This window comes from Rhincodon typus, chromosome 14, assembly GCF_021869965.1.
Source record: "Rhincodon typus isolate 14 chromosome 14, sRhiTyp1.1, whole genome shotgun sequence".
NCBI classification, from domain to species: domain Eukaryota; kingdom Metazoa; phylum Chordata; class Chondrichthyes; order Orectolobiformes; family Rhincodontidae; genus Rhincodon; species Rhincodon typus.
Genome location: NC_063345.1, coordinates 43,560,646 through 43,577,397, shown reverse-complemented (window position 1 = coordinate 43,577,397; position 16,752 = coordinate 43,560,646).

Genomic DNA, 16,752 nt, shown 5'->3' with positions numbered 1-16,752 from the left:
GGCCTGCTGTGTTCATCCAGCTCTACACCTTGTTATCTCAGGTAGGGAAGGCAGTTTCCTTCCCTGAAGGACATTAGTGAACCAGATGGGTTTTTCTAACAATCAACAATGAATTCACGGCCATCATTAGACTTTTAATTCCAGGTATTTTATTGAATTCAAATTCCACCATCTGCCATGGCAGGATTCAAACCAGGGTCCCCAGATGATTATCTGGGTCACTGGATTAACAGTCCAGCAATAATACCACTAGGCCATCGCCTCTGCATTTACAGCATCCTCAGTTCTTCCCATTTTTAATGGCAGTAGAATACTAGGTCATTTATAGGCATTATGGACCTCCTTCTCCTGCAGGAGAAAAGGTGACAATAGGGAAAAGAGCTTGCAAGTATAACAAGTCACATTTGTTATAGTGATGAGGAATTGGCCAATACTAGTCAGTAATTCAATGGTATGAAACACCTAGATAATGGTAGCTACAGAATACTATATTTGGATTTTGGGGGAGGTGGGGTGTAAAAATCTCAGAAGAAGGTATTAAATTGAACACTGAGATTAGAGTGATAAGTTAGGAATTGATCTATGCCCAAACCTCTAACATTCCTTTCATAAACCTCTGCACTTCTCAGTCCTCATTTAAAAATCTCCTTAATACTGCAGTAAGATCACAGTTGGCTTATTATAGAAGGTAATCCATTGTCTTGTCAGTGAGCATTAATAACATTTATTCAGTTTATACATTATATACAGAAGAAAGTTAGGAAATGTCAAGTCTGGAACCTGCACACCCATGTGACCTAATATCATCATGACTTAGCTTTTTAAGCTGCTGCTCAGTAGTTATCATTGGAGGAAAGGTATAGTTAACCCTTCATTACTCACACATTGTCCTACACCTCCCTCCCCTGTCTGTTCTGTACCGGAACAGAAAGTCTGAGGGATAGTTCACAAATATACTGGAATACCTGTTTCAAGTAACTGTCAGAGTAACCAAAATTGTGCTTAAGTAATTTAGCAATAGTTTAAATGTATGATTGAACACAAAGCATCCTGATGATGATGTTGTCATGATGATGTTAGGTCACATGAAACTGGGGCCTGGGTGTGTAGGTTCCAGACATGATGTTTCCTAACTTTCTTCTGTATATAATGTATAAACTGAATAAATGTTATTAATGCTCACTGAAAAGACAATGGATTACCTTCTATAATAAGCCAACTATGATCTTACTGCAGTGCTCAAGTCCTAATCAATGGGCTAAATTTTGCATTTTTTTGGTTAAGTGTGAGTTTTTTGGATGGGTTTTTACCACAGGGTCCAGAATGATTTCTTGCCGTATCTTACCAAACTCGCCTCCTTAACTACCTAACCAACCGCTATGCATTCCTCACATCCAATTCTAGCTCCATCTTATCAGGTGCCGTTCCCAGGACAACTTCCAAGATAACCCAGAATTGACCAGCATCCCTGGAGCAAAAGCCATCTTTAAAAAGCCATTGCGCACCCAGACAAACGCTGTTAGTTTGAAGCTGCCTTGCACAGTCCTTGACATTTGCCTGCAGTGCGGTGCCCTTTCTTGAGGACAATGACCTGGAGGTCCTGCTGGATGTACTGGTGTGCAGGCAGGTCTTTCTCTTCCCCTAGGACCAGCAGAGGAGGCAGACATGATGTCCTGAGGGGCTGGTCAATTCACGGCAGAGACCATGTAGATGCCACTGGACATGAGAGCATAAATTGGCAACTAGGGATATGTTAACAATGCATTCACAATGCTGGGAATGGAAGAGTAGAGAAGCACTTGACAATGACCTGACAAATTAATTTACTTGGTTGCCAGAACATGGAGGCCTCAGCAACAGCACATGAGTTGTCACGACCCTTTCCCACAAAAGCAAGGATTCTCTGTCCTTAGGGGATGAGGAAATGAATGTTGGCCATCCTATTCCCTGTCTCAGCTCCCTCTGCTCTATTGTGGGCTGCTTTCTCCTGAAATGATACAAGGGAAGGAATTGAATGAGATGAAAGAGCATGTTACAGTTGTTAGTGCTGGTTCAGTTGGGGGAAGGTGGTGTGAGTGGTAGTGCATATAGTGGTCAGAATCTGAGCAGCTTCGTGGTAGGTGAGAGGGAAGATACTGCATGCAAAATGAGAGCGCTCAATCATGAGATTTGGTGGAAGGTAGATGCAGGAGTAGAGTTAGAGTGTGAGGTAGCAGTGAAAAGTTGGTGGTAAGTACTCTTGCAGTACATAGAAAACCACTGATTTTCTTTCTGCACTGCTAGTCCTTCCTGTGGGTAATGGTCACTGCACTACCCCAGGTGGTGACTTCCGTCCTGGCTGGCAGGGTGTGGTGTCTCTAGTGGCTCTGAGGAAAGTGGAATAGTCCTCCTCTCCACCAACTCATTCATCAGGACCTCCAGGTCCTTGTTACAAATTGAAGTGCCAAATTGCCTATGTTGGCCATATCTGGCACAATTCTTCCCACACTGCAACTGTAAATGGCAGTACTTGGCTTGTAGCAGTTGACCTGGTGCACAGATTGGGTTTAAATATGACACCAACCATTAGAATCCCAGAAGATCCTGGCAGTGGCGAGCAGTCCTACCACCTGGTGAGCACATGATGGCACAAAAGTGGTGCCATAGAGGCATGATGCATACGTAAAGAAGTTATCAGCAGAGAATTCCATGACCTAGCGCCCTGGAAATTACAGAGAGAAACCCTCCCTGAAATTCTCTGAAGTTGTTACTTAGCCAAATTTTGGGTAAAGTTCAGCCCATGATACCAGTTTACCATATAATATCTCAATAAAGTTTTTTTTTCCCAATTACTCAGTTATAGTTCTGCACTTGACAAACTTGTAGTAATCAAACTCAATCTTTTTCCAAATGTTGTGCATCACCAATATATAGATTAAAATTGCTAAAAGTATACTAAGAAAAGTATTGCAAAATGTAAATAATACATGCTGAAAGGTTAAATTTCAATTCCCAGTTTTTGATGGAGCCTGAATGGTTTAGTAATTTTACTGACTTTCAGTAATTTCTATTGTTCATTGTGGGTTTGGAACTATCAAAGTCTGGAGTATTTTTCTCCTAATATATAAGCACAGAGCATATTATCAAAACGCAAAGATAATGGTAGTTACTAAAAATAAAACATCTTCATTAGTGTTTCAATCGTCTCTGATCGGACTCAACTTGTTTAGTTTCATGGGAAATAAAATGGTTGAATTATATTCAAAGGCATGTTTTTAAGTTTTTTTTGGCAAAATGCAGCTGCATACGATCCTTATGTCATTTTTTATGATGTAACATAATTCTTATTTCAATGGCTTGTGTGCTATTTTAATTTAGACTAACTACACCATGACCTAAGGAGAGTTGTTATAGTTGAAGCGTAGCTGAAAAAACATTCATCGCGTGTCATTGTACTGGATTATAGTCAAAGTTGTTGGGGCCAATTTTTAAAGTTTGTGCTGGGCCAATTGCTTTTTATGAATCACAGACTGAACTTTCCCCATTGCTGTTTTCATTCTGATTCTACCTGCTGATATTTTAGTTGGACCTGCTCATGGGCAACTGAAGTATCACCTACAATAGGCTGCTGCCTATTTGTTAAGTCAAAATTGGATCCCTACACGGGCACTAGAACATAATGCACTTTTGGGGGTCTGTCAGGTAAAGCATACACTTAAAAGAATGGCAGACTGTTCCACAACAAATTATCTTTCAAGATTTTTGCAGAATTTTCAGTCCAGGTGGATCTTCCCAGTTTACCTCTGACCTATCTGCACACTTCCTGGCCCCCTGCTCCCTTTCAAACTCAATTTCCAGGTTGGGCTATTGTAGATTTCCCACTCACTCCCTCATCCAACGGGAAGATTCTGCAAGAGCTGGTTAAAACATTTGTAGCGTGCTGATGTTGGACTAAATCATTAAAATGATTTGATCTGTTTGGTGAGGACATTGCATGTGTAGAGGAGCACATCGTTGACCCAATGTCAACCCAAAATCAGAATCAGCTGATTCACTAATTAAACCCAATTTGGCATAACATTTAATCTACCATGGGGTTGCACGTAGAGACTAAGGATCAAGTGACGTCTTTCAGTGAAATTTGCCCAGAAGCAACAAGTAGTTAGACTAAAGTAAGCATGCAGATATCAGTTCTTTTTTCGCTCTCCTTATTTTTGTCTTGCTAATATAATTTTCTGTGTCTGCTATACATGTACGCTGCTAATACGATGTTCTGCCTGTGGTACTAAAAATGGCAAGTTTTCACAGACAATTCCCATTATACATGGAAATTTTAAATGAAAATGTCTTGGGCACAATTTTGAAGTGGGAAAATGGTATCTTTATGTCACATACAAACACTTCAGATGAGTTGTTGCTTTTGCAAGTGACAAATTTACTCTGTGACCAGGTTGAGGAACAGATCTTTTCTGCATCCAGTTGTAAAGAAAGGTTATTGTTATATTAATTTTGCACCTCCTTCAACTTCTGCTTTTGCATGGCATCCCAATAGCACCAACAAAATGTTGATAGATTTCCTTTGATTCAGTACTAACAAACTGCATTGGTTCCCTCTTGTGGCTCACTACATTCATAGTTGAGAGGTACATATTTGTAAACTTTCGCTTCTTATAGTACACTTTTGTGGATTTGTAAGAAAAAAGTTATCAAATTATCCAGTGACAGTTTGACAAACTGTCTGTTAGAGGCAAGCATTATCAATATATCAGAGCCTGGAATTATCATTGGACTCAAGTGAATATTAAGCTTTGTTTCTTCACTGGGTAAATTCAGTGAACGCCCAAAATATTTTCAGCTTGACTGAAAAAGGCTCTCTTTTGCTTCCAATAGATCTGTTTTTCTAGTCACATGATAATGAGTAGCATATGTTTCAACTTAGTTGAATGGAACACCTCTGAATGCATCAAAAGCTACCAGGCTGTAAATATTCATTTCACTGTCCAGTGACTACATGAGACAAATTGCTTCCTACTGCTTTACCATTTCAAGATCTATTTAAAGAAAATAGCAAACAATCCAAATAACAATGTTACATGGCTAGAATTATATGCTTTTGATTGCTAAAATATAGGAATATGCAATAAAAGTGTCAATTTTTGGGGAGTTTCAGGCACGATTTCTGTTTGTGAGCCCTGGTGACTTTTCTTACACAAATCTGCATTGCCACCTCATATAATTGTGCATCCTGCCTCCTCAGCAGCAGAAGAAATGCTCGCCAGTGCTGAACCTTCCATCATTCATGCTGTAGATAATGTATTTAAAACCCAGCTGCGCATTGTTTCAAATGTTGCAAGCCAGGAATTGCCCTTCACAGTATGTTCCTGTACAAAGATGAATGCAAGGTGCCACCTTGCTTTGCATAGAGGAACCAGGAAATTCTGGTGGATGGGATGTTCAAGAAGAGGGTCATTCAGTTTTCCCAGGACTTCTAGAAAAGACCGCTGCACCAGACCCTGCAAGCGTGGTCCTATGTTGCCACCCAGATCAGTAAAATATCTATAGTTTGGAGCATCTACACAGCCTGTGCCAGGGGTTATGCCTGTTCAGACATCGGCTCTCTTCAACCTCTGAGGAAGAGGCCACATCTCCTTCAGACGATGCATTAACAAAGGTGTCTCCTGTATTTTCAACCAGCTTGGTCCATTCTCCTTGGTGTGTCGTTTAACTGGATTAGATGCAGAAAACAATCTGGTGAGGAAGAAATGGCACTGGCTCCTGGACACCAGGTATCTGCTCAGCCCTAGGCAGCAGCTTGCCATTCAAAACACTTGTAAAGACTGTGTATTTTTATGTTTTGTGCTTTTTAATAACCACATTGAAATGAGGAAGAAAAATGTTTTAAAGGTAGGGACTTACACGAGTGGATGTATGTGTGGAAAGTAAGGAATTTGATCCCTATTTGTGCAGCTGTGAGGTCCAGCAATGTGCAGACAAACTGGAGCTGAAGGGTTATTTACAAGTGAAGCTGTTTGGTATGGATTGGAGGCCAGTTATCAATGACAAAGGTCTTTTGCTTTGGTTATGATTAGTTGTCGGTTAGTTGAACAGCTTGGGCTGTGAACAAGAGAGAGAGAAATTAGTTCGGATCAGAAAAGAAACCAACAGATCTGTAGCAGACAGAAAATTCCCTCTCTTATTTTTCTACAGTGAGGCACTTTGAATCTGAAGGAACAAGTTGTGACTTTGAATTGGATAAGTCAGAGGCCTTTCATTAGTCAACCAGCCACCCTTTGCATCTTACAAACTAGTCGAAGCATTTGGAGCAAAGGAAAGTTGAAGAGAAACCTTCATATCTGCAAAAACTAACCCAACAGAACTGGTGAGCAAAAACTGTGGAATTGTTCCTCCAGTTTTTCATCCATCCATGTGTTTTTCTGTGTGTGTGTGCGTGTGTGTGTGTAAGGGAAGTTTTCAAGGGCTTTGAAAGTAGACTGGATGGCTGCTTCGCAGAACATCTGCGTTCTGCTTTCAAAAAAGACCCTGAGCTTCCAGTTGCCTGCCACTTTAACACACCACCATGTTCCCTGGCCAACTTCTGTCTCTGGCATTTTGCAGTGTTCCAGCGAAGCTCAACACAAGCTGGAAGAACAACACCTCATTTTCCGCTTGGGGAACCGGCAGTCCTCTAGACTCAATATCGAGTTCAATAATTTTAGGGCCTAAACTCTCCAATGTGCTAGCCCCCTACCCCACACACCAGGCCTTGTTATCACATAGCCTGCCATTACACACAACATATTGTTAGTCACTAACAGTCCCCATTAACAACTATTCACCCTCCCAACCAAATCGTTATCAACTCCTTTGTCTATCCAACAGATCTTCTCTCTCTTCAGGTTCTATTCTATTGTTTACTCCTACCCCATCTCTCTTCCTATGTTCTGTATATAAACTGGCATTTTCCCAGGTACCATCAGTTCTGAGGAAGGGTCACTGGACCCGAAACGTTAACTCTGATTTTTCCTCACAGATGCTGCCAGACCTGCTGAGCTTTTCCAGCAACTTCTGTTTTTGTTGCTTTAAAAGTTTAATTTGTAGAGTTTACCTAATTTTGTTTACCTGTTTTTATGTAACTGGAATATAATTACTTTAACTATAATAAATAGTAATTAAGTGATTATTATGAAGTATAGAAACCTGATTCGTGCTTTCTACCAATGTGAGTTTGAAAATCAGGTAGTTTGAGGATTTAAAAACTTTATCTTTTGTGTTGGCTCCAGGATCACAGGGGCTTGATTCCCAGCACATTACTTCAGTGAGTCATGATAAACATTGATGTACATCTGGGTTTGGATAGGGTTGGATTGGATTGGAAACAGAGACAGCAAGGATTTGGATATGGCATTGGTAAATAACACAGGTGAAGGACAATGCCAGTTTCTGTATTATGTTTAAGACATAGCACTGGAAATGGTAAAGAATTTCCTGCAGGTGGTAAATTTTCCCCTGATGGACTTAAGGGAACTATTAGAATCCACATTGATTGACTTGGAAAGTAAACTGGAGGTAGTATTGTCTGATGGAACTAAAACAGCAAAAATAACAGAGGTGCTTGTACAACACTTGGGTTTAGAGGAAATACAGAGGAGACCTGCTACTTTTGATAGTGAAAGGTCGGAATTGGATGATAGCTAGCTGCTGGAACATAAGGAGAGAGTAAAGAAACTAGAGACTGAAGAAAGAGAGCAAAGAATGATAAAGAGAATAATGGACATGCATAAACTAGAGAATTAGAAGTGCAAGAGAGAGATAAAGCAGGAGAGCATGACTGATGCCACTCTCCTAACTCTTCAGAATCCCTAGCATTCCTCTCTGGCTGTTTAAGTCGTGCAGAATGCCACATGCTAGGATTAAGTGACACACCCTGTCTGCATCAGAACCTCATTTAAAGGAGGTCTATCTTTCACTCCACCACAGCCCTTGTGGAAGCAAGGGCTGAATTGTATCTACAGTTGGTTTCAGTTAGCCCATTGTGTAATTGTGTCACCAGCCATGTTTGGATAGGATAACTCTTATTTCCAAGTAACCATCCTCATATGGCATCCGGCCCTTCGAATGAAGCAGGAACCTGACTGTTGTTAAAGATTTAGGGACTGTGGTAACTTCCAGGATTTCTGATGCAAACTCTGGGCTGTGGGACTGATAATCAAAGATGATCTGTACAAAGATGGAATGGAGCTCTTTGCTGCTGATCAAGTCAGCTGCACTATAGTATGGTGCTCTCGACATGATGTATGCACACTTTTCAGCATTCAGCACCTTAGGGAAACCAACTAGTTTAGCAAAGCCTACTAACCAGGCTGCAGTATTGACCTCATCAAGGGGAAGAAAGATTTAAGTGGTGTGATCTGGCAAGCATGACTCTGGTACCATCCTTGAGACATTTGTTAGGTAAGGATTGAGAGATTCCACACTGTTCCCGAATGGATTCTTGGAAGCAGCTAGTTGCGTGAACATTTAGCACAGCTGTCACCCTGATGGTGATCAGAGAAATAAGAGTTATCCTATCCAAACATGGTGATCAGAGTGGATGATCACCCACCCGTTCAAATGGCACATCCTGATCCAGCAGGTAACATAGTTCTGTTATAGTGTCCAAGGATATTCTCTTCTGGCAGCAGCACTGGAGGAAATGACAGCAAGGTCTGTATACTGGCCCTTCAGAACGTCCTCCACAGCCTGAGAGGACCTTCGGCTATGATATCTTCATTTGTAGGCTGATCATAATACAAATGGTGCATGTGTCTTATAAATAGCACAGTGTTCACTTCCCAGCATTGAGTGCCCTAACTCTTACTGCTGTTGAAGTGGCAAATGGCAAGACAGCTGTCTGCCCGTTTTAGCATCTTGCCATCGACCGGCAAACATGCCTATTGGACATATCTTGCATCTGTTCCACAAATGTTGATGGCAACTGGAGTTCTGAAGTAGACAGATCCTGGGGCAGAAATGAAGACTGCACCTTAGTTAAGGTTAATACATCTTCCATTACTCTTCTCTTGCTCAACAGCAGAACTGAAATGGGACGTAAAACCAACATTACCTCTTTGCCTTGAAAATACTAATCCACCTAGATAACTTTATGACCTTAAGGCTCATGTATTACACAATGTGAATTTTGGGATCTAGTGCTATGTGATTTTTTTTTAAAAAATTCATTCATAGAATGTGGGCCTTGCTGACAGGGCCAACATTTATTTCCTGTCCCAAGTTGTCCTTAAGAAAGTGGTGGTGAGCTATATTCTTGAACCAGTGTGCTGTGGGTATACCGTTAAGGAGAGAATTCCAGGATTTTGACCCAGCAACGCTGAAGGAATGATGTCATATTTCCAAGTCAAGGTGGTGGTTGGCTTGGAAGAGAACTCATAGGTGATGGTATTCCTATCCATCTCCTGCCCTTGTCTTTCTAGATGGAAGTGGTTGTGGGTTTGGAAGGTGCTGCTTGAGGATCTTTGGTGAATTTCTGCAGTGCATCTTGTAAATAGTACACACTGCTGCGACTGAGTGTTAGTGGCAGAGGGAGTGGATGCTTGTGGATGTAGTGCCAATAAGTGGGCTGCTTGTTTATTGTTGGAGCTGCACCCATCCAGGCAAGTAGGGAATATTCCATCACAGTCCTGACTGGTATCTTGTAGATGATGGATAGGCTTTGTGGAATCAGGAGGGGAGTTACTTGTTTCAGTATTCTTAGCCTCTGACCTGCTCTTGTAGCCACTGTATTTGTATGGTGAGTCCTGCTGAGTTTCTTGTCAATGGTAATCCCCAGGATGAAAGTAATGCAACTGAATGTCAAGGTGTGGCTGTTAGATTGACTCTCACTCTGATTAGAGGTGGTTATTGCCTGGCATTTATACAACACAAATGTTACTTGACACTTTTCAGTCCAAGCCTGGGTATTGCCCAGATCTTGTTTCATCGAACACGGACTGCTTCAGTATCTGAGGAGTCACAAATGGTGCTGAAACATTACACAATCATCGACGAGCATCTCTATTTCTGACCTTATGGTGGAGGGACATTTATTGATGAAGCAGCTGAAGATGGTTGGGCCTAGGATACTACCCTGAGGAACTCCTGCAGAGATGTTCTGGGACTGAGGTGACTGATCTCCACCAACCATAACCATCTTCCTATGTGATAACAAGGTGCAGAGCTAGATGAACATAGCAGGCCAAGCAGCATCAGAGGAGCAGGAAGGCTGACATTTCGGGCCTAGACCCTTCTTCAGAAAAAACATAAGGCTGAAGCATTCACATTGTTCATTTTTTTTCTGAAGAAGGGTGTAGGCCTGAAATGTCAGCCTTCCTGCTCGTCTGATGCTGCTTGGCCTGCTGTGTTCATCCAGCTCTGCATCTTGTTATCTCAGATTCTCCAGCATCTGCAGTTCCTGCTATCTCATCTTCCTATGTGCCAGGCATGACTCCAACCAACAGAGAGATTTCCCCCGATTCCCATTGATTCCAGTTTTACGAAGGTTCCTTGATGCCACACTTGATCAAATATGGCCTTGATGTCAAGGAGTTGATGTCATTCTCACCTCACGTCTGGAATTCAGTGCTTTTGTCCATGTTTGAACCAAGGCTGTAATATTGTCATGAGCTGAGTGGTCCTGGTGAAACCCAAACTGGGCATCACTGAGCAGGTTGTTGCTAGGTAGGTGCTGCTTGATAGCACTGTTAATAACATGTTCCATCACTTTACTGATGATCAAGAGTATGATGATTGGGCAGTAATTGGGTGGGTTAGATTTGTCCTGCTTTTTGTGTACGGAATACATCTGGGCAATTTTCTGCATTGTCAGGTAGATACCAGTGTGGTAATTCTATTGGAACAGCTTGGCTTGGTGTGGCTAGTTCTGGAGGGTGAGTGTTCAGTATAATTGCTAGACTGTTGTCAGGGCCCAGTGCCTTTGCCATATCCAGTGCTTCCAACTGGATCTTGATATCATGTGGAATGAATCAAATTGTCTGAAGACTGGTATCTGTGATGCTGGGGACCACTAGAGGAGGCTGAGATGAATCATCCTCTTGGCACTTCTGGCTGAAGATTGCTGCGAATGCTTCAGCCTTATGTTTTGCACTGATGTGTTGGTTTCTTCCATCATCGAGAATAGGGAAATTTGTGAAGATTCCTCCTCCAATGAGTTATTTGTTCATTTGTCCACCATCATTCACGACTGGATGTGGCAGGACTAAGATCTGATCCATAGGTTGTGGGATCGCTTAGCTCTGTCTATCACTTGCTGTTTGGCATGCAAATAGTCCTGTTTTGGTAGCTTCAATAGGTTGACACATCATCTTCAAACATACCACTGGTGCTATCCCTGGTATGCCCTCTTTCACTCTCCACTGAACCAGAGTTAATTCCCTAGCTTGGCGGTAATGGTTGAGTGGGGGATATCCTGGGCCACGAGGTTACAGATTGTGCTGGAGGAGAATTCTGCTGCTGTTGATGGCCCACAGCGCCTCATGGGTGCCCAGCCTTGAGTTGCTAGATCTGTTCGAAGTCTGTCCCATTTAATATGGTGATTGTGTTCTGTGGCACTATGGAGGGTATTTTCAATGTGAAGGTGGGGACTTTCAGTCATGGACTGTGCAATCGTCACGCTGACTAATACCGTCCTGGACAGTTGCAACTGCATAGGCAGATTGGTAAGAATGAGGTCAAGAATGCTTTTCCCTCTTGTTCATTAATTCAGTATCTGGTGCAGACCCAGTCTTGCAGCTATATCCTTTAGGACCCGACCAGCTTGATCAGTTGTGCTGCTGTTGCTGAGCCTCTCTTGGTGGTGCACATGGAAATCCCCCACCCAGAGTACATTTTGCAGCATTGCCATACTCAGTATTTCCTCTAGTTGTTGGTCAACATTGAGGAGTACTGATGCATCAGCTAAGGGAGGGCGGTATATGATAATCAGCAGGAGGTTTCCTTGCCCATGTTTGACCTGAAGCCATGAGTCTTCATTGGGTACAGAGTCAATATTGAAGACTCTCAGGGCAACCATTGCCTGAAATATACTGCTTTGTCACCACTTCTGCTGGGTGGGACAGGACATATCCAGGGACAGTGATGGCAGTGTTTGGGACACAGTCTTTCTCATGGAATCATAGCTTACAGACAATGTCAGTCAGTTGTTGGACCATTCTGTGAGACAGCTGTCCCAATTTTGCCATTAGTCCCAGATGTTAATATGGATGACTTTGCGGGATCGGCAGGGCTGTTTTTACTGTTGTCATTTTAGTGCCTAGGTCAACACTAGGTGGTCTGTCCAATTTTCTTTCTGTGTTGAGACTTTGCAGCAATTGATAGAACTGACTGGCTTGCTCAGCTATTTCAATGGGCAGTTGAGGGTCAACCACACTGTTGTGGTTCTGGAGTCACATGTAGCCCAGACCAGGTGAGAATAGCTGCTTTCCTTCCCCGAAGAACATTAATGAACCGAATGGGATTTTCTGACAATCAGCAGTAGTTTCATGTTCATCATTAATTTTAGATATTTGTTCAATTTAAATTCTACAATCTGATGTGGTGGCATTTGAACACAGGTACCCAGAATATTAGCTGAACTGCGGGAATAATAGTTTAGTGATAATATCAGTAGGCTATCACCTCCCTTCAAATTTTCTTACCTTGCTAACTCTTCGCTCACACTAAAGCCTTTTCAAAAGCTGCCTACTTAACTGCAACTTTGGCCAGCTCTCATTATTTTCCTATTTCTTCTCAATATCCACCCTCTGGTTGCATTGTTGTCTGGGAAGTATCTTGGGATGCCAAGTGTATTTACAGGTTCTATATAAATGTAATTTGATTCTTATTTCCAATGCTGAAATGCACAATCTACATTGTAAGCCAAATTTGAAATGACCTATCATGCTGATCTTGGTGCTTTTAAAGATCATATTTGAAGCCTCATGCCCATACAATCTGAGAAAAAGAGTCCTATTGACTTCACATTGTAATTTATTTTCTTGGCCTAAAACCAGAATTTCACCGACTTCATATGCCCACATTAACTCAAAGGATATGTAAATCTGTCATTTCAGGTAACAGAAATTTGAAACTGAGATCACCAGCAACCATATATCCAATTAATGAATGCTTTGTTTTGAGATCAGCTTGTAACAGCAGGAAGTTGAATTGTTATTGACAGCGATTTGGAAGGAACTTTCTTGTTTGTTGATAGTGCCAAAATGAGCTTACTATTGAAGGAAGTGACTGTTTATTCCACAATACAGTTAAAGACATACCTGCAATGTTAAGCGAAGTTATAACATTAAAAGCAAGCAATAGTTTCACCAACAAAACTAGGAAATAGACAATGCTGCGACTCCAAGTTTGTAATGCCTGGTAGATTCTGTTGAATAGTTAAGAACCATCAGAAAGGTGATGATTACTATCAAGGATTTTGGTGTGTTTGTTTTACATGTTTTTTCAAAGTAAGGGTTAAAATTCAGCATTGAATCTAGAATTGCACTATGTTTTCAAATCTATCAGGAATCATATTAGCTCAGTGGTGAACTGGCCTTTTCTTGGCCTAATTCTTACCCTAACTTTTGCCACTATGGGCCTTTCAGCTTCCGGCTAATTACAAAAATCATTGTTTTCTGGTCCCACCAGGCTCCAACGTAGGTGTAAAAATAAAGAATTCCCAGCACTAATGTTCTTGGATTGGGATTGAATGGTTTCTATTTTCTTAGTTTTTTTTTGCTTTCTTTTAGTTCCAATAGCATCCTGTGATCATTTGCACTTGTCTATGGCTCCCTTTAAATACAAATATGGAAAATGGGAGCAGGATTAGGCCATTCAGCTCTTTGAGCCTGTTCTGCCATTCAATATGATCATGGCTGATCATCCAACTCCAATACCCTGTTTCCACTTTGATCCCTTTGGCCCTAAGAATGATATCTAACACTTACTTGGAAAACATTAAATGTTTTGGCCCAAATCACTTTCTGTTGCAGAGAATTCCATAGGCTCATCATTTTCTGGGTGAAGGAATTTTTCCCCATCTTTGTCCTCAATGGCCTACCCCACATCCTTAGCCCATTGCCCTTGTTTCTGGACTCTCTGGTGATTGGGAATATCCTTCCAGCATTTATCCTGTGTAGTCCTGTCAGGATTGTATAGGTTTCTGAGATTCCCCCCTCATTCTTATAAACTCCAGTACATATAATCTTAGCTGATCCATGTCTCGTCATATGTCAGTCTGACCATCCCAGAAATCAGTCTAGTAAACATTTGTTGATATCCCTCCATAGCCAGAACATGCTTCTTCAGGTAAGGAAGTCAAAACTGCAAACAGTACTCCAGATGTTATGTACAGTGTCAGCAAAATAATCCTGCTCCTCTACTTGAATCATCTCGATGTGAAAGTCGACATACCATTTGCCTTCTTTACTGTCTGTTGCACCTGCACGCTTACATTCAGCGAATGGTATATGAGGACACCCGGGTCTCATTGCGTGTCCTACTTTCCCAATCGATTGGCATTCCAATAATAATATGCCTTTCTGTTTTGGCTATCAAAATGGATAACCTCACATTTATCAATATTATACTTCATTACTTCATCTGCCATGCATTTACCCAGTCATTCAACCTGTCCACCTCACACTGAAGGATCTCTACATTCTCTTCACTCTGCATCCAGCTTTGTGTTGACTGCAGACTTGGAGCTATTACATTTTAATTCTGTCATCTAAACCATTAATATATATTACAAATATCTGGGATCCTAACACCGATTTCTGTGCTTCCCCACTAGTTACTAATTGCCACTAAGAAAATGACCTGCTTTTTCCTACTCTGTTTTCTTTCTGCCAACTAGTTTGCTATCCATGTCACTACACTACCCTCAATCCCATGCACTTTAGTTCTACATGCTAATGTTTTGAGGGATCTTAACAAAAACCTTCTGAAAGTCCAAGTAACCACATTCACTAGTTCCCCCTAATCAACTCTACTAGTTACATCCTGTAGTAAATTCCAATAGATTAGTCAAGCATGATTTCCCTTTCATAAATCCATGCTGACTCCGCCCAGTCCTATCACTATTTTCTGAGTGTTCTGCCTGTTAATTGGCCTCTCACTGCTGCTTAGAAAGAATCTTCTCAATGTCCCAAACTTAGTTGCAAAATGCAACTAACCTCAAAGAGCCTTGTTCGACATTTCATGCAAATTTTCCCAAATTTCCCACATAGCCTTTGTATTCAGGGCCTGGGATGTTTCTGTCCTGTGTTTCTGAATTGTTCCCATGTCAATGCCTAATAGTCACATAAGTTCTGTCAAAATTGAATGACTTCAGAGAACTGTGCTATGGCTACTTAATTTTTGACAATGATGAAGGAAATTCATAGTATTCAATCATCAATGACACCACCTTTAAAGGATTTGCAAATTGAGGGTTTTCTTCCATTCAAGACTATTATTTACTATTAATGTGTTACTTAACTTCTAAATATATATGCCAAGTTTTATGTTTTGAATACAGCATTTTACATCTTTTGGAAAGGACAATATACATCAAATTTGTCATGACCTTTGTGGAGAAAGATAACAAAGAAATTGTATCATGAAATAAAACAAAGAACTGAAGATCTGAAACAAAACAAATTGCTGTAGAAACTCAGCAGGTGTGGCAGCATCCAGTAGGGTGTGAAACACAGTTACAGTTTGAGCCCAGTGACCTGAGCTGTCACCAGACGCGAAACATAACTCACTTTTCTCTCCACAGATGCTGCCAGACCTGCTGAGTTTCTTCAGCAATTTGTGTTTTTGCAAAATATTTGAACGTTCAGTCAATAGTTGAAAGACTGCCACAATGAGATTTGAGATTAAAAACTTCTCAAACAAATGAAACAAATAAAGAACTGTTGACTAAACTTTTTTTTAATAGGCAACTTATACTTTGAGCTGCATTGCACTTGCGTGGAATTACATTCTTTACAGCAAATAGTCCACATTTACTCTGAGCTTCCAATAGGTTTGTATTTCCCTGTTTCACTAGTAACGAAGTGACTGGCTCTAGCTCCTTCACTTAGCTTTTGAGTTTTTTAATTACACTATCGGCACTTTACTGCAATGGTTACTGGGGCAAAGGGCTACTTTCTGCATCTGTGGTTGATGACAGTATTTCAGAATTCCCTGACTGTGTTAGAGTGCAGGTACGTGGTGGAGTGAGTAATAGATCTGCTGAAGTTCTGCCAGGTCTGGTGGGAGCTGTCAGTACACTCCAGGAAAAGTGTCTGCATAATCTTGGTATCCCCTGCATAACTAGACCAGGCAAAAAAAATAGATCTGATGAATGCTGAGGAAATGAAAAATCAAGTACAGTCTTGTGCAGAGGAGGATGAGGACATTGAGTAGGAAGATCATCACCTTGTGCTTGACAAAGCCAAGGTATGCCAGACATTATAGGCCAGTCAGGACTTAGTTGAGGTCAGCAGGTCTGGCAACATCTGTGAAAGAAAAATCAAAGTTAATGTTTTGGATCCAGTGACCCTTCCTCAGAACTGCCAGACCTGCTGAGCTTTTCCAGCAATTTCTGTTTTTGTTCATGATTTACAGCATCCGCAGTTCTTTCGGTTTTTATTTAGGACTTAATTGAGACCTGATTTCGGTAATAAAAGCTGGGTGCAGTGATCAATCATTGACTATAAAATACTAAATAAAAACTGAAAGGACTGTGGATGCTGTAAATCAGGAACAAAAACA